The sequence below is a fragment of the Taudactylus pleione genome, unplaced genomic scaffold (assembly GCF_031769625.1).
Source record: "Taudactylus pleione unplaced genomic scaffold, aTauple2 ptg001005l, whole genome shotgun sequence".
Lineage (NCBI taxonomy): Eukaryota > Metazoa > Chordata > Amphibia > Anura > Myobatrachidae > Taudactylus > Taudactylus pleione.
In genome coordinates, this window is record NW_028285406.1 from 1,519,401 (window position 1) to 1,544,621 (window position 25,221).

Genomic DNA, 25,221 nt, shown 5'->3' on the forward strand with positions numbered 1-25,221 from the left:
AATGATATGACCAGTGCACCCTGATACTATCCTCTGCTCTTTTTTGAAATTTGCTTTTGTTAGTGGGTAGCACCTCTTCAACATCTCTAATTATTTATAAGATTCAGGTACAATTAGAGGAGAAGGTCATTTCTACTGGTGCGGTTATATTCTTTACACATAGTACAGAGAAATATGCAAGATACTATGATGGAGCTGACACCTAGATACCCCTTTATATATACTAACCTGATGCACAGAGAAATATGTAAGATACTATGATGGAGCTGACACATAGATACCCCTTTATATATACTAACCTGATGCACAGAGTAATATGTAAGATACTATGATGGAGCTGACACCTAGGTACACCTTTATATATACTAACCTGATGCACAGAGTAATATGTAAGATACTATGATGGAGCTGACACCTAGATACCACTTTATATATACTAACCTGATGCCCAGAGTAATATGTAAGATACTATGGAGCTGCCACCTAGATACCCCTTTATATACTAACCTGATGCACAGAGTAATATGTAAGATACTATGATGGAGCTGAAACCTAGGTACACCTTTATATATACTAACCTGATGCACAGAGTAATATGTAAGATACTATGACAGAGCTGACACCTAGATACCCCTTTATATATACTAAACTGATGCCCAGAGTAATATGTAAGATAATATGGAGCTGCCACCAAGATACCCCTTTATATATTCTAACCTGATGCACAGAGTAATATGTAAGATACTGTGACGGAGCTGACACCTAGATACCCCTTTATATATACTAACCTGATGCCCAGAGTAATATGTAAGATACTATGGAGCTGCCACCTAGATACCCCTTTATATATTCTAACCTGATGCACAGAGTAATATGTAAGATACTATGATAGAGCTACCACCTAGATACCACTTTAAATATACTAACCTGATGCACACAGTAATAAGTTAGATATGATGATGCAGCTGTCACCTAGATTCCCCTTTATATATACTAACCTGATGCACAGAGTAATATGTAAGATACTATGATGGAGCTGCCATCTAGATACCCCTTTATATATACTAACCTGATGCACAGAGTAATATGTAATATACTATGATGGAGCTGCCACCTAGATACCCCTTTTTTATATAATAACCTGATGCACAGAGCATATGTAAGATACTATGATGGAGCTGTCACCTAGATACCCCTTTATATATACTAACCTGATGCACAGAGTAATATGTAAGATACTATGATGGAGCTGTCACCTAGATACCCCTTTATATATACAACCTGATGCAGAGAGTAATTTGTAAGATACTATGATGGAGAGGTCACCTAGATAACCCTTTATATATACTAACCTGATGCACAGAGTAATATGTAAGATACTATGATGGAGCAGCCACCTAGATACCCTTTCATATATACTAACCTGATGCACAAATATGTAAGATACTATGATGGAGCTGTCACCTAGATACCCCTTTATATATACTAACCTGATGCACAGAGTAATATGTAAGGTACTATGATGGAAAGGTCACCTAGATACCCCTTTATATATACTAACCTGATGCACAGAGTAATATGTAAGATACTATGATGGTGCTGCCACCTAGATACCCCTTCATATATTCTAACCTGATGCACAGAGTAATATGTAAGATACTATGATGGAGCTGCCACCTAGATACCCCTTCATATATACTAACCTGATGCCCAGAGTAATATGTAAGATACTATGATAGAGCTGCCACCTAGATACCCCTTTATATATACTAACCTGATGCCCAGAGTAATATGTAAGATACTATGGAGCTGCCACCTAGATACCCCTTTATATATTCTAACCTGATGCACAGAGTAATATGTAAGATACTATGATAGAGCTACCACCTAGATACCACTTTAAATATACTAACCTGATGCACACAGTAATATGTTAGATATGATGATGGAGCTGTCACCTAGATTCCCCTTTATATATACTAACCTGATGCACAGAGTAATATGTAAGATACTATGATGGTGCTGCCATCTAGATAACCCTTTATATATACTAACCTGATGCACAGAGTAATATGTAATATACTATGATGGAGCTGCCACCTAGATACCCCTTTTTTATATAATAACCTGATGCACAGAGTATATGTAAGATACTATGATGGAGCTGTCACCTAGATACCCGTTTATATATACTAACCTGATGCACAGAGTAATATGTAAGATACTATGATGGAGCTGTCACCTAGATAGCCCTTTATATATACAACCTGATGCAGAGAGTAATTTGTAAGATACTATGATGGAGAGGTCACCTAGATAACCCTTTATATATACTAACCTGATGCACAGAGTAATATGTAAGATACTATGATGGAGCAGCCACCTAGATACCCTTTCATATATACTAACCTGATGCACAGAGTAATATGTAAGATACTATGATAGAGCTGCCACCTAGATACCCCTTTATATATACTAACCTGATGCACAGAGTAATATGTAAGATACTATGATGGAGCTGCCATCTAGATACCCCTTTATATATACTAACCAGATGCACAGAGTAATATGTAATATACTCTGATGGAGCTGCCACCTAGATACCCCTTTTTTATATAATAACCTGATGCACAGAGTAATATGTAAGATACTATGATGGAGCTGTCACCTAGTTACCCTTTTATATATACTAACCTGATGCACAGAGTAATATGTAAGATACTATGATGGAGCTGTCACCTAGATACCCCTTTATATATACTAACCTGATGCACAGAGTAATATGTAAGATACTATGATGGAGCTGCCACCTAGATACCCCTTCATATATTCTAACCTGATGCACAGAGTAATATGTAAGATACTATGATGGAGCTGCCACCTAGATACCCCTTCATATATACTAACCTGATGCACAGAGTAATATGTAAGATACTATGATAGAGCTGCCACCTAGATACCCCTTTATTTATACTAACCTGATGCCCAGAGTAATATGTAAGATACTATGATGGAGCTTGCACCTAGATACCCCTTTATATAAACTAACCTGATGCACAGAGTAATATGTAAGATACTATGATGGAGCTTGCACCTAGATACCCCTTTATATAAACTAACCTGATTCACAGAGTAATATGTAAGATACAATGATAGAGCTGCCACCTAGATACCCCTTTATATATACTAACCTGTTGCACAGAGTAATATGTAAGATACTATGAAGAATCTGCCTCCTACGTACCCTTTTATATATATACTAAAGAAAAAGGAAAAAGTCAGCTCACCTCCTATGGGAGACGGTTGAGAAAATTTAAATCAAATATATTGTTATGATTTTTAATTATACAAATAAAAACAAGACTCATTTTGAATACTTTTATCCATACTGATAAAGAACATTTAGTAAGTTTATACTCATGGACCCACCATACTGATAGAGAGTAAATAGATACAGTTCACATGCTACAACATTACTGATAGAGACTATATAGATGTAGAGAAATAGATATATAGATAGATAGGTAGATCCCTTATTACAAACAAAAGAAAAAAAAAAAAAATATATATATATATACATTTATTTATATATATATATATATATATTTATATATATATATATATATACAGTATATATTAGAGATGATCCGAACCCACCCAAATTTTTCAGATCCGAGTCGGGGTTTCCCATCTGACTCGGATCTCAAGAAGTGCTTTCATCTTTATAATCTATGTTGTATATAAGGGACCACACGGTGGATGCCATTTCATTCTAGGTGTGGAGACTGAACAGGGAGGGTGGGTAGTATAGGGCTTGGAGAGGTGCTGGTGCTGTCTGCTGTGTCCTGGGCTGGTGCACTGCTGATCCATCTGGTGCTGTCACTGCTGTGCTGTCTGCTGTGTCCATCTGGGCTGTTGCTGATCCATGTGGGCTAGTGCTGTGCTGTCTGCTGTGTCCATCTGGGCTGGTGCTGTGCTGTCTGCTGTGTCCATCTGGGCTGGTGCTCTGTTTTCTGCTGCATCCATCTGGCTGGTGCTGAACCATCTGGGCTGGTGCTGTGATGTCTGCTGTGTCCATCTGGGCTGTTGCTGATCCATCTGGGCTGCTGCTGTGCTGTCTGCTGTGTCCATCTGGGCTGGTGCTGATCCATCTGGGCTGGTGCTGTGCTGTCTGCTGCGTCCATCTGGGCCCAAATTCTGGACTGTCAAAAAATATATATATATTGTCAATTTATCTTCGTTGTGTGTGTGCATGTTAGGCTTAGCCTCACAAGATACAGCAACACAACCTAGTGCTGCCTGAGTCCAGTCGTCATCAATCGGTGCTCTGTGCCCAACTTCTGGACCATAAAAAAACAATATATATATATATATTGTCAATTTATCTTTTGTGTCTGTGTGCATGTTAGGCTAAGCTGCGCAAGATACAGCAATGCAACCTAGTGCTGCCCGACTCCAGTCATCATCAATCGGTGCTCTGGGCCCAAATTCTGGACCGTCAAAAAAAAAAAATATATAAGTATTTATTGTCAATTTATCTTCTGTGTGTGTGTCCGTGTTAGGCTTACCACACAAGATACAGCAATGCATCCTAGTGCTTCCCGACTCCAGTCATCATCAATCGGTGCTCTGGACTCAAATTCTGGACCGGCAAATAAAAAGAAAAATATTTATTGTCAATTTAGTTTCTGTGTGTGCACGACTGCACGTGTTTGAATTTTGTAACCGCACCTTGGCTACACTATTGGTGCTTATGACACTGCTTCAAGTCTGTAGAAAATATGGAGGGCTGTCACATGACAGGAGAAGAGAAGCAGAGGTGAAATGTCATATGTGGTGCACTGTAATTAAAACGTAACTTTTATTAATGTCACAGGCTAATACCCTATTAGGAAAGAGGAACAGCGAAAATAGTTTAAAAATTAATAAGTGTGATAAAGAAAGAAAATGAGATTAAAAAATAGAATGCGACATGTGTGTCCTGACCTACTGTGTTATAATAAAGATTGACTGTTACTATTTGTGACTGTGTGTCTAATTGCTTCAGTAGGAACATGTGTTTAAATATCCAATTTAAATTCATGAGAGTGGCACACATAAGTCACATATAATAGATTCAATGGTGAATATTTCCAAAATTAAGTCAATTAATTATCAAGTGTGTTAAACGTTGTTTCTGAGGGATGTTAGCATAAAATATAATCATGTGTCCACATAAAGAACCCTTATATAGGCTCATTAGTTAATTGTCAGTCCACCTAATAGCTTGGCTCATTATGTATTAACACATTACAAGATGTTACCATACTATATAATTACTCCTATAGGGAATTCCTATATGGGCTCATAAATGCCCATTCATCAGATAGCGCAGTTCTTTTGTATATCAGCATATTGACATGCCCATATTCATTCATACAATTCTGTTATTTACTATTAGATTTAAATCAACATCTGGGAGTAATTATCCTTATACACCATTAAATTCAGGGTGTATAGAATGTCTAATCAGACACTTTCTGCCAGAATATTATGCACAAGAAATTGTTTATTGGTCATGTTATTTGAATGAAATCACCCTTCAATTAAGTTTACTACTATTTTCAAATTATCCATATGCCAAGGATGTCCTTTGTGTAAGTAAGGCAACAGCTGTTGCCCATTGATTGAAAAAGCCAAAGCCCATTGTTATCATGCCAGGGCAAAAGACAAAAAAATCCACTTCTCATGTGTGGAATTATTTCAGCCCCAATCCGGACAACAGTTGTCAAGCCATATGTAACCATTGCCAAAAAAGAGTGAGTAGACGGAGGGACCAAAACCACCTAAGAACGTCCTCCTTGTTACATCACTTGGAGCGCATTCATCAAATATCAAAGTGTATATCGCCAAGTTTCAAAACTGAAAATGTAACAAGTCCAGTGTCACCTTCCTGCTCCCTCTCTATGGGATCCAAGCACCTTCGATCTACAACACCAACACCTTTATCATCAACATCCTCATTCGTCATCGGGACTAGTACTGCTGCATCCAATGTTGTTATGCGAAGCATGATTGACTCCTCTCCTATCCATGATTCCTCAGAAGGATCCTTGATGACTATGCCTGGTGCTGCTGCTGTTGCTGTGAATGGATCTTCATCCCAGAAGGGAACCAGGAGGAAGACTAGTAGTGTATCCTCCATAAAACAATTAACTGTCAAACAATTGTTTGCAAGGGCAAACAAATATGACAGCAATCACCCATTTGCACAGCAGATTACTGATGCCATAAAAGCTATGCTGGTATTACATGTGCATCCAGTATCCGCCATTACTGCAGTGGATTTTCAACAGTTAATTGAGGTCATGTGTCCTCACTACCAGATCCCTTCTAGATTCCACTTTGTTAGAACAGCAATTCCTAGTCTGTACAAGGACATTAAAAAACCCTTATTAATGTCCTCAGAAATGCTGTTGTACCCACTGTAAACTTGACCACTGATATGTGGACAAGTGGGACAGAGTAAACTAAGGATTACATGACTGTCACAGACCACTGGGTAGGTGTATTGCCTACAACAGCAACAGCAGCAGCAACATCTACCAAAAGACAGCTGATATAGAGCCAGGCTACTCTTTGTATAACTGGTTTTACTAAGAGGCATACCACTGAGAACCTCTTCGAAAAACTCAGGGAAATCATTGCTAAATGGCTTACCCCACTTGGACTCTCCTCGGGATTTGTTATTTCGGACAATGCCACCAATACTGTGAAAGCATTACATGTGGGCGAATTCCAACACATCCCATGTTTTGCTCACACAAATATTTGGTGGTGCAACATTTTTTTAAAAATGACAGGGGTGTGCAGGAGATGCTCTCCGTGGCCCACAAAATATCCAGACATTTTAGACATTCAGCAATTGCTTGTCGAAGATTGCATTACCAGCAGGTACTGTTAAATTTGCCCTGCCATCAGTTGAAGCAAGAGGTAGTAACTCAGTGGAATTCTACCCTCTATATGCTTCAGTGGATGGAGGAACAGCAAAAGGCGATCCAGGGCTATACAATGGCCAATGACATAGGCCGTGGAGGGGGAATGCACCTTACTCAAGTGCAGTGGATAATAATTTCAGTGTTGTGCAAGGTTCTCAAACCCTTTGAACTTGCCACATGTGAAGTTAGTTCAGACACTGCCAGCTTGAGTCAGGTCATTCCCCTCATCAGACTTTTGCAAAAACAACTGGAGAAACTAAAGGAGGAACTGAAACAGAGCGATTGCACAGGTATGTCAGAATGGTGGATCAAGCCCTTGATTCACTTCACCAGGATCCAAGAGTCGTCAATCTATTGAAATCTGAAAAATATATTTTGGCTGCCATTCTGGATCCTAGGTTTAAGTCCTACCTTGTGAGTTTTTTTCCAACAGATCAAAATCTAAAACTATGCAAAGAGCTGTTGGGAAAAAAATTGTCAACTGTAGCCACATGTGAAATGCCATCATCTCCTTCAGTTTCTGCAGCTGCCAGGAAAAAACTACATTTTCCTTACAGAATGCCTGCTTGTAATGCAGATCATTCACCAAAAAAATGACATCTGGTCGGGCCTGAGAGAACTGCCTACTAGTGACATGTCTTCTACCGTGTCTATGTGTGATATGGTCTCCATTCACAGAATGGTGGAGGACTATTTCAGAGATAATATCCTAATAGGAATATCAGACAGTCCCTTTCAGTACTGGCAGGAAAAAGAAGCAATTTGGAGGCCCATACACAAACTGACTTTGCATTACTTAAGTTGCCCACCCTCCAGTGTGTACTCCGAAAGAGTTTTCAGTGCAGCTGGCAACCTTGTCAGTGATCGGCATAGGAGGTTACTTCCTCAAAATGTGGAAAAGATGATGTTCATTAAAATTAATTACAAATTCCACGAGGAAGACCTCTACCAACAATTATATAAAAAAATTACAGAGATGCCTATGGTAGATTCCAGTGGGGATGAATTAATATTGTGTGAAGAAGAGGATGTACACACTGATGGGGATGACGAGGATGACGAGAACTTGTAATGTAAAGCTAGTTTGAGTATGGGATCATTTTCATTTCCATGTCCAATGCACATTGGCAGCTTGTTTTATGGGATTCCAAACAAACCAATTATTTCAGCCACAATTGGCAGTCCTTGTCACTGAAATGATTGGTTTGTTAAACTGTGAATGTCCTGTTTCATATACAACATAAGGGTGAGTGGGAGGGCCCAAGGACTATTCCATCCTGCACCTTTTTCCTTTCCATTATGTGCTGGTTGGGGCATTGCTGGCTGACATTTTAAATTCATGTTATGGTTGGTTTAGGAACCAATGATTTGTTTTTAAATTAATTTATGATCAATTTTACAGCCCGGGGCTGCACTAATTAATTTCTTTTTATTATTATTTATTCAGCCAGGTTCTGCACCCAATGAATTGTTTTTTACTTTTTAAATTAAATTATTACTAATTATTCAGCCTGGGGCTGCACCAATTAATTGTTTTTTATTTAATTTATTATCGATTTACAGCTAGGGGCTGCACTAATGAATTTCTTTTTATTATTAATTATTCAGCCTGGGGCTGCACCTTCTAGTATCAACTATCAATTCTTCAATCCTCAAGGGTATCCCAACCATCATCTTTGCACAGTCATCATCTCTATTAATTATTACATCAATCAGTTTTGAGCCAGCAAGCTGGATGCAACCTTTTGGCCCTTTAACTAGATAATAAAATCAATATTGTAAGCTGTGAGGTGGTCAAAATTGTCTGGAAATGAGTGGAAATAAATGTTATTGAGGTTATTAATACTGTAGGAACAAACAAATGCCCATTTTATGTGATTTTAGCTGTTTGTTTGATTTTTTAAGAAAAAATCCAGATCAAAAACATGAAAACAAAACACGGAGGTGAGGTTTTGGCAAAACAAATCCAGATGCAAAACCAGGAGAGATCCAGATCCAACACCAAGACACGGGGGTCGGCGCACATCTCTAATATATATTCATATATATGTATATATATATATATATCAGATATCCCCCTGGATGCAGCACTGCACGCATGAAGAAGCACACTGTAAACCGGGCTGGTATAAATGTTTCAATTCCTATATTGTTGGCATTTTCATCAGGACATAAAGACATTAACAACGTGTCTTACCTTAAGTACTCACACCAAGTGATCACACAGCTGTCTCACCAGAGTTGGACAACTCACCCACCCGGGGGCGCACACTGCTGATGTCATCATGCCCATGCGTGGGGCATCAGCATAATCAAGTGTACCGTCACCATAGAATCATATAACACTGAACACAATACAATATATCCACATATATGTACCCATTGCCATAGCCTGCGATCGTAGCCATCATATGTTCATATTGGTACAAATTTTAGGACACATAAAGCTATACTGACTGCATTGTATGTTGTGCCCTAATTATGATGATATCTTTTATTTATCTGGTTGCAGATGTCCCTTGCTAGCACCATCTGTAGATATGTATTGTGTTCAGTGTTATATGTTTCTATGGTGATGGTACACTTGGTTACGCTGACACCCCACGCATGGTCGTGATGATGTCAGCAGTGTGCACCGCCAGGTGGGTGAGCGGTCCCGCTCCAGTGAGGCAGCTGTGTGATCACTTGGTGTGAGTACTTAAGGTAAGATGCATTGTTAATGTCTTTATGTCCTGATGAAAATGCCAACAATATAGGCATTGAAACATTGATATCAGCTCGCTGTACAGTATGTTTCTTCAAGCGTGGAGTGCCGCATCCAGAGGGATATCTGTGATAAACTTTAAGCAGGCAACCACCTAAGTAATCTTATATCTCCAGAGTGTAGGACTAAGGACCTCATTCAGGGGCGGTCGCAAGAAGTGATCGCTCTCTGAAAGAGGGCGGGTGCTGTTTTTTTTTGGTGTGGCCTCCTGGTCACAAGCTAAGCTGTGGGTTACTACCCACAGCTTAGCTAGCGACCAGGGTAATGGTCATGATGGTGATCACCATCGCGACCATCATGGCTTGCGATCAGACCCTAAGGTTGGGTCTGGGAACTCGCAAAGCCCCAGGGAGCTTTCTGCTCTGATGGAGCAGGAAGCTCCCCACTGACATCACTGATGATGTCAGTGCAGCTGCCCACAAAATGGTAGGCGTTAAGTTTTGGAACCCCCCTCCGGCCTGCCTACAAAAAGGGGCAAGCTGTCGATCAACATCGACAGCCACCCCTTTTGTAGCAAGCTCCGGAGCGAGAGAGTTTCTCTCTTGCTCTGGGGCTTGCACACGCGCAGTGCGGACGCTGCGCATGTGCAGGGTTACCCATCGACACAGTTGCGAGCACAGCAGTGCTTGCGACCAGGTCTGAATGACCCCCTATATGCTCTGTATATATGTATATTTATATATATATATATATATATCTATATATATATAGAAATGCGATGTCTGTTAGAAAACAGCAACAGGCTGCACTCCACGGACTTTGTAAATAAAGAAAGGTGACTTTATTCAAATAAAGTCACCTTTCTTTATTTACAAAGTCCGTGGAGTGCCGCCTGTTGCTGTTTTCTAACAGACATCTAATTTCTATACCATTTTAAGGAAGACACCCTGGCATTATTATATTGGAACATTGAGTGCCCCTCTACATGTTTTATATATATATATATATATATATATATATATATATATATACATATGTATATATATATATTATAAGGGCACAGTTGTGCCCTTATATTAAGGCTGCATCTAAAAAAATGGATTTCTCCATAGAGAATTCTGGAGGGGGGGCAGGGTGTTCAAGGGGCTACACCTCAAAAGCTATTAGAGGTACGGATCTGAAATTTGTTATGTACAGGTAGAACTGTCACTGGATGCTGCATGCCAAATTCAGGGCATAAGCATAAAAAATGAGGATTTGGGAGTAATCTAAATCTTCAACTGTCACTTTTTTCTGACAGTCTCAATTAGGACCACTTTTCTGCTGTAGTCTATGGAGTTTTTTTTGGCTAGGCAAAACTAAGGGTAGGGGTGGAATTTAGACTTGGGGTTTGTTTTATTAGGTAGCTATTGTGCAAGTGTATTTGCTTTAGGGGTCCAGGTAAATTCGAAAGTTACAGTCTTTAAACTATTACCTCAAAAATACGCCATTGTAGGTAGGACTTTTCAACTTGTTGCGCAGCCGCAGTTGGAGCCTCCAGCAGGTGTAATCATAGTGGCTTCACTTGGGTGCAGCAAGATGGCCACCATTTGTGGGCGGTAGCGGGGTCCGGAACCAGGGGGCAGGAAGCCGGCATTTGCTGCGGCCGGAATGCCGGGGTGAGGGGGTAGGGGTTGGCGGGCTTTAGCTTTGGCCATGAACTGGGGACAGTAATGGGCATTAGCAGTGGTGGTACAGCGGATGTGCGGGCGGTGGTAGTGCAGGTGTTAGGACCCGGGGGAGGTAGCAGCACACAGATGAAGGGTCGGATCTTGAAGATCCATGATACCTGCATCTGTGTTTAAAAAAAAGAAACACAGAAGCATGGGTGGGTCAGTGAGACATGTCTGTACTTCTGTGTTTAAAAAAAAAACAGTGTAAAAAAAAAATGGTGTGGCCCTTCCCCAAAAACCAACCAGCCCCAGGCTATTGAGCCCCAGTACTGGTTGTGCTAAATACAGGGGACAAATGATATAGGGGTCCACCGTATTAAACACAACCAGCACCAGGCTATTCAAAACCTGCCCTGGTTGCCAAAATACAGGGGACGAATGATGTAGGTGTCCCCCGTATTTAGCGCAACCAGCACAGGGCTCTGAGCTGGTCCTGCATATGGCCCCCCCTGTATTTCACAGAACTAGCACGGGACCCTTTCTAGTGGGCTCCATCGTGCGCATGCGCGAGACCCGGATAGCGACATGTAAGCCGTCGCTCCGGGTCTCATACCAAAGGGGGCGTGCTGTCGATGTTGAGTGACAGCACGTCCCCTTTGGTGGGTGGGCTGGGGGCGTGGCTGGCCAGACGGAGGTGTTCCCATTGGAATGCCTACCGTCTGGGGCCGGCCCCACTGACATCACAAGTGATGTCAGTGGGAGTGCTTTCGGCTCTGGTAGAGCCGAAAGCACTCTAAGGCTTGTGACAACGAGATTCTACCGCAAGGGTCTCGTCACAAGCCCGATGGTCATGATGGTCTTGACCATCACGACCATCTTCCTGGCCTGTCACTAAAGCTGTGGGTGGTCACCTACAGCTATGCGAGCGGCCAGGAGGCCGCTCTAAAAAAACAGAGGGCCGGCCCTGATTTAGAGCAAGTGCTCTGTCAGAGCATCCGGCTCTGAATCAGGCCCTTTTTCTCTATATAAGCAGTGAATCTTATTGGGCTATCAAGTGCATTGAGAATTGCAATTATGTCAAGAAATTTGACTTCTCTGCCCTTCCAAATCAGGAATAGGTCATCAATAAATCTCTTATAACAAATAATTTTGTCACCAAAGGTACCTAGGATATGTTGCTGTTCATAGTGATACATGTACAGGTTGGTATATGATGGGGCCAGATTAGACCCCATCGACATGCCAGACACCTGAACAAAGTACTCATCACCATAACAGAAATGATTGGACATGAGTACAAGTTCAATTAATTCACATACAAAATCAATAGGTGGCCCCACATGTGTGCTATTTGTAAGGATAGTTCTCACTGCCTCAATGCCTGCTTCATGGGGTATCACAGTGTACAAAGAACTGTCGCTCCAGATCTCGTACCAAAGGGGTCGTGCTGTCAATGTTGAGTGACAGCACATCCCCTCTGGTGGGTGGGCGGGGGGCGTGGTTGGCCAGATGGAGGTGTTCCCATGGGAATGCCTACCAACTGGGGCCGGCCCCACTGACATCACAAGTGATGTCAGTTGGAGAGCTTTTGGCTCTGGTAGAGCCGAAAGCACTCTAAGGCTTGTGACAACGAGATCCTACCACAAGGGTCTCGTCACAAGCCCAATGGTCGTGATGGTCTTGACCATCATGACCATCTTCCTGGCCTCTCACTAACGCTGTGGGTGGTCACCTACAGCTATGTGAGTGGCCAGGAGGCCGCTCTACAAAAACAGAGGGCCGGCCCTGATTTAGAGCAAGCGCTCTGTCAGAGCATCCGGCTCTGAATCAGGCCCTCTTTCTCTATACAAGCAGTGAATCTTATTGGGCTATCAAGTGCATTGAGAATTGCAATTATGTCAAGAAATTTGACTTCTCTGCCCTTCCAAATCAGGAATAGGTCATCAATAAATCTCTTATAACAAATAATTTTGTCACCAAAGGTACCTAGGATATGTTGCTGTTCATAGTGATACATGTACAGGTTGGTATACGATGGGGCCAGATTAGACCAGATCGCCATGCCAGTCACCATAACAGAAATGATAGGACATGAGTAGAAGTTCAATTAATTCACATACAAAATCAATAGGTGGCTCCACATGTGTGCCATTCGTAAGGAAAGTTCTCACTGCCTCAATGCCTGCTTCATGGGGTATCACAGTGTACAAAGATGCCATGTTCATAGTAATGTCCATTATCTTTCTTATATAATGGCATACAAATATATAAGAAGGATGATGGACAAGGAGGGGAGGGGTAATTGCACATACAGTTTATGCTTCATAATCCCCCTCCTATTTTATATCATTATGGAGTATATGTATTAACTAGCAATATGGGGAAGAAGTGGTTGCCCTATTCACCATAGCAGGGACAGAATTGTCCCTTGCAGCAGGGACTGGCGGCTCCGGGGGCTGCACATGGGATCTTGTGATGCTTTCAAGATCCTGCACATGCCCATTGGAGCCAGCTGGGAGTGAGACACAGTGCATCAGCACTAGGCTGCTGTGCTGTGTGCTCAGGCAGGAATCACAGGAGGAGGGAGTATTCACTCTCCCACTCCAGCAGATGAGATATTCTTGCATCTCATCATTAGTGCTTCATACTTTGCCTTGGTAATGAGGCAAAGGTGGAAGAGTTATAGCAGTACGATCTGTGCTGCTATAATAAATCTGCCCTTATACTCCTTATATATTTTTAAGACCATCATATTCCTTATATGCATGTTTACCATAAAAATATATAAGAAAGATGATGGGCATCAAAATATATAAAATGATGTGCATTTGGGTAAGGGGGTGATGTGTATAAAATGTATGCACATTTAACATCCTTGCCCATTATCTACCTTAGATATTTTTATGCCATAAAAATATATAAGAAAGATGTTGGTCATGAAACAAATAAAGAGAAGATGGACAATGGGGGTAATATGTATACATTTTATACACATCACCTTATTTTAAAATATGACCGTAGTTCTTCATTTTACTTACTATAAAATAAATGTTCTTGCTTTTTAATACTTAAAGCTGCCACTAGCTGGGGCAGCAGAGAACCAGCTCCCTTTACTGTGACTGACATGGGGTGACATCATGATGCTCGAATATCGTGACGTCACATGCATGTTAATCACAGAAAAGGTCAGATGGAGGAGCCAGCGGGGGACTGCTTGTGCAAATGCCACTATGGACCATCATAGCAGTGGGCGCCTAGGACTTAGGACCAGTTCAGGATATTTAACTTGGGTGAGTTGCGACCCCTTGCTGAGATGGGCGTGAGCCAGTCTGGGGTCATGACCCACAGTTTGAGAAATGCTGCACTACACCAAGAAAATTCTCTCTTCTGTTTGTTGCTTACTATTGTATTAGTTGTTATTAATAGCAACGCCCAGTGCACCTATTCCAGCCTTACACCCCTGTATCTATTTCTGTGCAGGCCCAAGGTATGTGCGCTTGCTTAAGAAAGTTTGGCCTCATGCTCAAAAAGTGAGGCTCCCAGGTATATGACATTATGGGGGCATGACTGCATGTTATACCCTGTTCACATAACACTGGGGTCTTGCCCAGGCAGCCCTCAGCCTCTCTGGGTACAGTATGGATGACATGAGCATTTGCACATCTATCACCGCTGCTTGGTGTCACCATCTGAGGACGTGACAATAAAATAGCAGAGCAGCTCTACAATTTTGGTGTGACCCTCTCAGATGGTGTCACCTGGTGCACCCCCTCGTGATGCCACTGGCACCGTTTTATGCCATTATAGTAAAAATTTAGTTTTCAAATAAATAATAATTTCACACAATTTTGGGGTGTCACCATACACATTGTTTATTACATTACACTGGTGCAGAGGATAAGATGTAGATATTTCTCCTATCCAGTCTTTAACAAGATTGATTTATATAAAACACTTGTCACATTCTGAAATTAAAAATGTCCTCACTTGTAAAAATATTGAATTGATGCAATTTAACTTACTTAAAAAACACATTAAACATTAAGGATTGTAGAGTGTCTATTCATGTGATTAATAAGTGTTCTTTTACTACTAAAACACTTGTGACATTCACAGCATTTATATGATTTCTCTCCTGTGTGACTCCTCTGATGTGTAACAAGATCTGACTTATGGGAAAAACATTGGCTGCATTCAGAGCATGTAAATGGTTTCTCTCCTGTGTGACTCCTCTGATGAGAAACAAGATTTGATGATTTGGAAAAACACTTGCTACATTCAGAACATGTAAATGGTTTCTCTCCTGTGTGACTCCTCTGATGTATAACAAGATGTGACTTACGGGAAAAACACTTGCTGCAATCAGAACATGTAAATGGTTTTTCTCCTGAGTGACTCCTCTGATGTATAACAAGATGTGACTTACGGGAAAAACACTTGCTGCATTCATAACATGTAAATGGTTTCTCTCCTGTGTGAATCCTCTGATGTGTAACAAGATCTGATGAATTGGAAAAACACCTGCTGCATTCAGAACATGTAAATGGCTTCTCTCCTGTGTGACTCCTCTGATGTATAACAAGATGTGACTTACAGGAAAAACACTTGCTGCATTCATAACATGTAAATGGTTTCTCTCCTGTGTGACTCCTCTGATGTCTAACAAGCACTGACTTATGGGAAAAACATTGGCTGCATTCAGAGCATGTAAATGGTTTCTCTCCTGTGTGACTCCTCTGATGAGAAACAAGACTTGATGAATCGGAAAAACACTTGTGACATTCAGAACATGTAAATGGTTTCTCTCCTGTGTGACTCCTCTGATGTTTAATAAGATTTGATGAATTGGAAAAACACTTGCTACATTCAGAACATGTAAATGGTTTTTCTCCTGTGTGACTCCTCTGATGTGTAACAAGATCTTGTGAATTGGAAAAACACTTGCTACATTCAGAACATGTAAATGGTTTCTCTCCTGTGTGACTCCTCTGATGTGTAATAAGATTTGATGAATTGGAAAAACACTTGCTGCATTCAGAACATGTAAATGGTTTCTCTCCTGTGTGTATCCTCTGATGTATAACAAGATGTGACTTACGGGAAAAACACTTGCTGCATTCAGAACATGTAAATGGTTTCTCTCCTGTGTGACTCCTCTGATGTATAACAAGATGTGACTTATACATAAAGCTTTTGTCACACTCAGAGCACAGATTCGGTTTCTCTCCTATGAGACTCATCATGTATTAGATGAGAAACAAATTATCTGTAAAAGGTTTCTCCTATCCAGAAAATGAGAATAGATTTTGGGAATCCTTTAGAGGTGTAAGAAGAAATAGCGTCTTTAGTTGACTTGATCAGAGAACAATGTCCCTTTACCACTATGTCTTCTAATAGTCTTCGTGGTGTCCTGCTCTTTATTTGTCCTGCAATAAAAAAAATTATATTTAAAATCATGAATGTTACTCAAGTAAAATGACTTTTACAGTAATAGTGTAATTTTATATGCAGAACATCAGATATATTTAAATACACTAAAAAACATGACTTAGCTATTTACGCACCTCTGCACTGACCATAGATGGGTAAAACATGCTACCGATACTGTCACACCTACTGTCAGCTGATGCACCAGGACTGGGCAAGATTATAGTTGGGGAGGATGGGGCCACACATTGGGGGCCCCCACACAAACACAAATATTGCCCTGACCCAGCCCACTCTGCACAATCCCTGGATTGAGTGACTTCCAGCAGCATTGCACAGAACTTTCAATTATGAAGGCATCCCCCTTACTCTCCTGCCAGTGGTGAGTCAGCTATGTCACCAATCTACTGGTTATACTGTTTTGGTTCATGTGTTAAACAAATCAATACTATACAGAATATCAATAATTGTTAACTGCATGAACCTATATATATATCTGAGGAGAATGTGAAATACCAAGAAAAGGATAAATACTACCTCTACATGTGAGTCTAATGAGTAAATTTACTAACAATCGAGATTGCTCAAGATGACAATCTCGGGTGATTTAGTTATTTGTTTCCATTTCTCAAATTTACTTTTGCCCATCTCAGGTGAGATGTCTCAATCAATTTCATTCAAATCGGGTGAGATAGCAAAATCGACTTAAATCACCATTGGGCCAATTCGGATGTACTTTTCACCTAAAATATACATCTCTCAAATTTACCAAGAATCAAGATGAGCTGCGAGATGGTCAGAAACATACACAAATCATTGTAAATAGTTAAAATAGGGGTAATTATTTAAAAAAAAGACATAGGGTCCCCCCCAAAAGCCTAACCACATTGTCTGTAACCCACGTAGAACCAGCCAATGAGCGGCAGCTACATGTAAAGCGTCCACTGATTGGCTAGTGGCCCGGGAGCAATTACAGCTGATTTTGGTCAAATGTCATTTCGTGAGGTGTAAGTACATGTAACAACATATACTTACATCTGTTCAGCATGGTTTGGGTAAGTTGCTTTGTTGTTTTCACAAGACCCTGGATGCGACGGAGAGCAGCGCCAGGATGTAGGTGAGTATAGGATCTTTTTAGCAGGTCCATACACAAGGATTTCTCCTTTGAACAAGTGGACCGAATGGCTAGAACAGGTAAGTATGTGTGATTGAGGTATGTGTGTATTAAACTTGTTCTATCGATGGTGTGTGTTGTGTCTTTATTGAACTATTTATTTTAAAGTGGAAATATGGGTGTCGGTCAGCTACTTTCACTAGTAGTTCCAAATGTGCCAAAGGGCAGGCATGCTGGCACCTGTAAATCCACTGTAAAATACACTTTATTACCCTCATACCCACCACTCAACGGGTGCGTGGAAGAGTCCTGGGCATCAGACCAAGCCTGGGGTGCTCAGGAGAGGGAGGAAACCCTCTTTTTGGTGTACCCATCTCCCCTGAGATCCCCAGCTTGGCCTGACCAGCTTGGGGTGAGAATGCTTTGGCCCTGGAGACCCAGTAATAGGGTCTTCTGGCTGTGGCATTACACCCCGGACAGTTTGGGTCCTGTGCTGTTTTTAAATATAGGGGTACCCCTACGCATTTTTTCCAATATATTTAAAACCAGGACTGGGCCGGCAGCCAGGTGCTGGTTCCTAAATTACGGTTGAACTCTACTTGTTTTGTTCCCCATAATTTTTGGAACCAGGCCTGGCTGACAAGTCCCGGGCTGATTAGGCATTTGGGGGGGACCCTACATAATTTTTTTAAATTTAATTTAACCTGTTTTTTACAGGTACAAGACACAAGCAGCTTACACATATCTCACTGATTTGTGCAGGCTGCTTGCTCAGGACAGTTAGGCAGAAAGAAAACTCTGCAATCTAGGGTGAGTAATCTGCAAAATGTGCAAATCGGGAGAGATAACTCACTCGAGCTTGCTTACAAGTTACCCCCAAAAAATCAACCTAATTCACCATCGCCCAAATGAACTTGGAACAAATCGCCTGTTGGTTAATTTGCAAAATAAAAAGTGAATAAATCACCCAGGTGAGGTACAGTACAGCAAGATTAATCTCTTTGCAAATCAGGACCATCTCGATTCTTAGTAAATTTACCCCTTAAAGTTATAATTGGACCATGTTGATTTAAATGAAATGGCCTGCTATATGGTTCAGACATGCATACTCTATACCTACAGCACAGCACCACACAAACATCATATGTATATATATATATATATATATATATATATAAATATATATATATTCTTCTCTTTTGGTTGATGCTATGTTTTCGCTTATAAGGTGTTTATGTGATCTTTCCTTTAAAAGGTTGTATTTTTTCAATTATTAAACCAATTAGGAATAATACAGACACACCTTAACCAGGATTATTTTAGTGCATTTTCAAAGATCACGGTAACAGGATGAAATCCTTGAGTCAGAACCAATAGTATAAGAGTTGTTAAGCACCTATCATTATTTAACTCAAAAGGAACTATATACAAGTGCCAATATTTTTTTACATTAATAACTCCCTCACTCAATAAGAGTTATCCTTTTTAATTTTGAGTGGTTTTCTCTGTTTGTCTGTCCTAATTACTTTATCCATTTAAAAATTTTTTAAATAAAAGGGACAATTTCACAATTAATCTTCTACAAAAAGAGTCTTTATCTCATACACAATATGAATATACTAACATTAGGGTCTACCACCAATCTAACAAATATTGATTTTAGTGACAATATACTGTAGAAATTGTAGGTTCTAATACTATCACATAATCTAAATTCCTAACGATTGCGGATGTCAATTTGTACCCAGAGTAATCTATAAAATTCTATGGGCTCAATCCATATACATGAGATGTACTCGCGGGTGTAAGTCATTGTGACAACTGGCGCCCCATAGGGCTCTGAGCAAAATTATGCAAATTTGTGCTTGGATCGAGCCGTGAGGGGTGCGAGGTGTCATTGATGGTGTATTTAGCACAATTACCCCTTTATATATACAAATCTGATGCACAGAGTAATATGTAAGATAATATGATGGATCTGCCACCTAGATAACTCTTTATATATACTAACTAAACCTAACCTCCCCCCGGTGGTGCCTGGCCCTAACCCTCCCTTCCCCAAGCCTAAACCTAACCCTCCCGGTGGGTGTCTAACCCTAAGACCCTCAGGAGACCCTAAACCTAACCCAACTCACCCCCGTGACTATGAGCTCCCGATGCCCAGCTTACCTTTGTTTGGTATGCCGGGTGCTGGGATTTCAGTGTGGGGCTAATGATTAGTCCCATGTGGGGCTTTCACTGGCAGGAAGCTGGCAGATGACATTTCGACTGCCGCCTTCCAGACTACATCCCATAATAACCTGATGTACAGAGTAATATGTTAGATACTATGACAGATCTGCCACCTAGATACCCCTTTATATATACTAACCTGATACACAGGGTAATATGTAATATACTATGATGGAGCTGCCACCTAGATACTCCTTTATATATACTTACCTGATGAACATAGTAATATGTTAGACACTATGATTGGAGCTGCCACCTGGATACTCCTTTATATATACTAACCTGATGCACAGAGTAATATGTAAGATACTATAAAGGAGCTGCAACGTGTATACCTCTTTATATATACTAGCCTCATGCACAGAGTGGTATCAACAGTAGAATGTCGGCTAGGTATTCATGATAGATTTTGAAATACTGACGCCTATCATAATCCCTACACCGGAATCCAGGACGACATGGGCCAGTACTATGTAATTCCAGTGCACCCATCCTCTTAGCTGGGAGGGGGGAGGGTTAGGTTTAGGGCAGTTAGCGACTTAGCATTAGGTTTATTTGGGGGGAGGTTAGGGTTAGGCATCCCTATGGTGGAAAGTTAGGGTTAGGCACTCCCAGGCAGAGGTTAGAGTTAGGCACCCCCTGGGAGGGTTAGGACTAGGGAGCAGTAAGGGGGGTGATAAGGTAGCCTCAGGGGTAGGTTAGGGTTAGGCACCACTAAGGGAGGCTACAGTACTTTCCTGCTTCTGTCTGTATCTTCATCCTGTCGGGGAGCTGCTGTTGGGATTTGAACCTGTGGCTAAACAGCCACCGGCTTTTCAATCCCATTCCACAAAGAGTAATATGTAAGATACTCTGATGGAATGGTCATTTAGATACCCCTTTATATATACTAACCTGATGTACAGAGTAATATGTAAGATACTATGATGGAGCTGTCACCTAGATACCCCTTTATATATACTAGCCTGATGCACAAAATAATATGTAAGATACTATGATGGAGCTGTCACCTAGATACCTCTTTATATATACTAACCTGATGCACATAGTAATATGTAGGATACTATGATAGAGCTATCACCTAGATGCCCCTTTATATATACTTAACTGATGTGCAGATGAAAATGTAAGATACAATGATGGATCTGCCACCTAGATACCCCTTGATATATACTAACCTGATGCAAAAAATAATATGTAAGATACTATGATGGAGTGGTCACCTAGATACCCCTCATATATATATATATATATATATACAGTATATATAGCCAATAAATAAATATAGTTCACACGCTTCAACATTGCTGGTAGATACTATATTGTTGTAGAGAAATAAATAAATATATAGATAAATAGATCACTTAGTACTGACAAAAGTTATGTATATATATATATATATATATATATATATATATATATATATAGAGAGAGAGAGCAATTGTGTCCGGCACTCCTTAGGGCTAAAAAGGATGTCCGGCATCAGGTGCTTTCCTTAATTACCTATCCCAGGGAAGGAAATGATAATATATGCAGCAGTGGGCAGCACTCACGATGACTTCACAAAGGACACAGCACTCGTGTAGTTATTATCAATGTTTCAGAACCTTTAAGTTAGTTCTTTCCTCAGGATACAATAAGAGTAAAATGAGACAATCTTACCTTTCTTATACTCTCACCCTGTGATCAGCATGCTGGAGCCCGACTATTACCACTTCAGATTCTGTACCTGGAAGTGACATGCACTGAGGGCGGAAGTGTAGTTTCCTGCCCATGCAGTCCACCAAAATAAGAAAGTTAACCCCTTGCGGGCTCACTTCGCTTGCCACACTTTGGGCACGGTGGCATGCTACGCTCGCCACATGGTTATATTACCCCTCTATGCCCACTTGGATGGTAGGGAATGATGTTGAACACTGGCTGATGACGTCATGGTCAATCTACGGAAGGGGATATAGCTGCTTCCCTTCCGGGAATGCAGCAGCTGTGACATCATTAGTGAGACTCCCACCACCATAAAAACTACAAGGCTGCAAGTATGGAAGCCTGGAAGGGTTACAATACATATAAAAAACGGATGTTAGAGCAGTATAGTGCTAACCAATGGTAACAGTGCCATCTAGTGGATATAATCCATCATTACAAGTCTGAAAATACTCTTACTTATAATTACCATATATGACAGCTACAAGTTACTATTATAGCAGTATGGTAGCTACAATTGAAGTCAGATTACCTCCATATTAAACAAATTCAGAGATCATGTTAGGAGAATCTGGATGGATAATATTTAAATAGACGACATAGATAATATACAGTATAGTAGAGAAGGACAAGGATACAGTAGGCAAGGGAACAAAAACCATTAGACATCTTGGTGTTGAATAAACCATATTATAGGAAGCATTGCAGATTCAGTTGCTCATTTAACCCAATTGGTGCCATGGTACCCAGCCTGTATATCCACTTTGTTTCACATCTAAGCTACTCCCTTGATCTATTGCCACCCCTGTATTTTGGGGGGAACAAAATCAATTATTCTATATCTCAAGGAGGTTAAGGTATGGTTGGCTTCAAGGAAGTGCTTTGCCATAGGTTGATCACTACTGCCTTTGTTTAGAGCACTACATATTGCACTTCTTTGCAATGCCATGTGCTCCTTAAACATGCATTCTTTCTTTCCAATATAATATTTGCTACAAGGGCACGAAAATACTGGAACATGTCACATAATGGCAAATTTTCAATTTAGAACCTGTTAATGGGTGACAAAATGTGTCTCTACTAATCATATAGCAACAGGTTATACACTAACCCTAACTATATAACTTGTGTTAAGGTGAAACTTTTTAAGTATTGATGATAATGCAACATCTACATAATACTATCTCCAAATATCTGTGTATATATCAATATAGTCTTATGTATAATGTAATTACTGTACCTTACTCTGGAGATTCTTCTGTCTGTCTCTTTCTTACTCCTCCATCCATCCAGCTCTCCAACCAGCAACTAAATCAGCAGCTCTTCCATCAGCTATCAGTAGCCTGATACATCCTATTTATAGTCATTCCTCCCCCATCTCTCTCCATAGTTCCCAGGATGACCAGAAGGAATTCTTACACTGAGAGGTGACACATAAACACAGCAGCTTCCCGTGCCTAGCTCCTTGTCTTGTAAATGAGGTGTAAATATTCCTAAGGTCACTTACTACAATGGGAAATGCTAATTACACATTGGCAGGGGTAACACCTTGCATTCTAATTAGATCATAGCAGCCTCTGGGATCCTGTTATGTCACCAAAGGGATCTTTTGTATAGGCATCACCTATTGTCTGAGAGTTTTAGCAGAAAGATCTTTTCAACATATAAGCAGGAACCTCACAATGAGTTTCTATAAATAATGACCTCAATAGATATATGTATAGTATAAGTCAAAAGTTTGTACAAACTTGAATATTGATGACATTATGATATAAACACTTAATATGAGATTCTTAGACTTACATAAATAGTGAAGGTGTGTCTGTGTACACATTTTTTCAAATGCTCCCCAACAAGTAGTTTTTATTTAGAACATGAGTAAAATTTAGAGGTGGAAAATGTTGGGCCACAATGATTTAATTGTATCTTATGTTCGTAAATATTACATTGATGTAGAAGTCCATAATACTGTATGTCCAGCACAGCTCACATTAGCACAGATAGACAATCCATAATTATTTTAAGAGATTAAGGTCGGACAATCTGGGAAATTGCAACAACTTTGAAAGTTTCATCAAGTGCAGCAACAAACTCCATAAAGCGCTATCATGTTACAAGTTCCCATGAGAATCACCACAGCAGAGGCAGAAGATACATTTATTAGTGTCACCACCCTTAGAAATCACATATTAATAGCATATTAGATTATAGGCCAAACAAATGCTAAACTAATACTTTTCCACCAAAAGCCCAGGTCTGTCCTTGGATTTTTAAATCAGCATTTTGCTGGGTTGTACCCGGCTTAGACCCTGTTTTCACTGAATCCTCATCCTGGTTTTTTCCCGGGTCGCCTCCATTTCCTCTGAAACCTGGGTAACTCCAACTAAACCTGTGGATGTCATTAAAATTGTCATTTTTACAGGCCATTTTTAATAACATCCACATTTATTGAATTTTTTAATGACATTCTTTATTGTATATAATTTTTATTTATGTTTTTTATTATTTATTTTAATTATTCTTATTATTATTTATTATATTGACTATTTATTTTTAATTATTATTATTTATTTAATTTAATGAAATTTTTATGACATCCTTTAATCAGGCATCTCTTCAGTTCTCTGTGTGATTATATCAGCAGAGATACAAATCAAAAAGAGGAAAGCACTCTGTGGTAAATAGATATGGAAGTGTGGTTATTATGTGGATAAGTTTATATATGAGTGTGTGCGATTATGAGCTCTATAAGTGTAATGGTGTGCTCATATTCCAATTCTTCAAATAGTCTAGTATATGTCCTTCTTGTACACGTGAGGGGGGTGACTACAGGTGGGCAAAAACTTGAGGCTGGATGTTCAATATGCTCTCATTATAAGAGTCTGTTTATTGTAACTAGAATAAATGAGGTGAGTATAGATGGCCAACCAGTTAATGGATGCAGTCTTGTGCCAAGAGAAGTTAGCAATTGAAGTCTATCTAACTGTATCAGGTGGGCAAAAACTTTAGGCTGGATGTTGTATGAGGAAGATGATGATATAAAGCCGATTCAGGATGCTGTCGGTGCCACCTCCGGTGCAGCTAACGCCACCTCAATAACAAGAAACGCAATATCAGGGTACTTATAGGACACTACGTTGCAGTATCAGGTAGGTGAAATGTACTTAACCAATCAAGGTATCTGCTGGTCTCCATCTCCTCCCTGCGTCTAGGTAGGCTGAGTACGTGTCAGTGAGGGGCCCATTAGGTGCAGCATAAACACTGATGGCTGATGATATGGCTTAATATATCTTGTTTATTTTAAGTATAAGTACAAATGCACAAAACCACACAAACAGGGTGGTTGTCAAAAGCATAAAAACGTATGCAAATTTAGGTAATGTACCAACGCATTTCATCCCTCCTTGGGAC

General features: G+C 40.2%; 1 pseudogene; it reads right to left on the minus strand.

The window, feature by feature from the left end:
• LOC148454334 (uncharacterized) overlaps positions 1 to 25,221 on the minus strand; it is a 207,515-nt pseudogene that overhangs the window by 100,830 nt on the left and 81,464 nt on the right.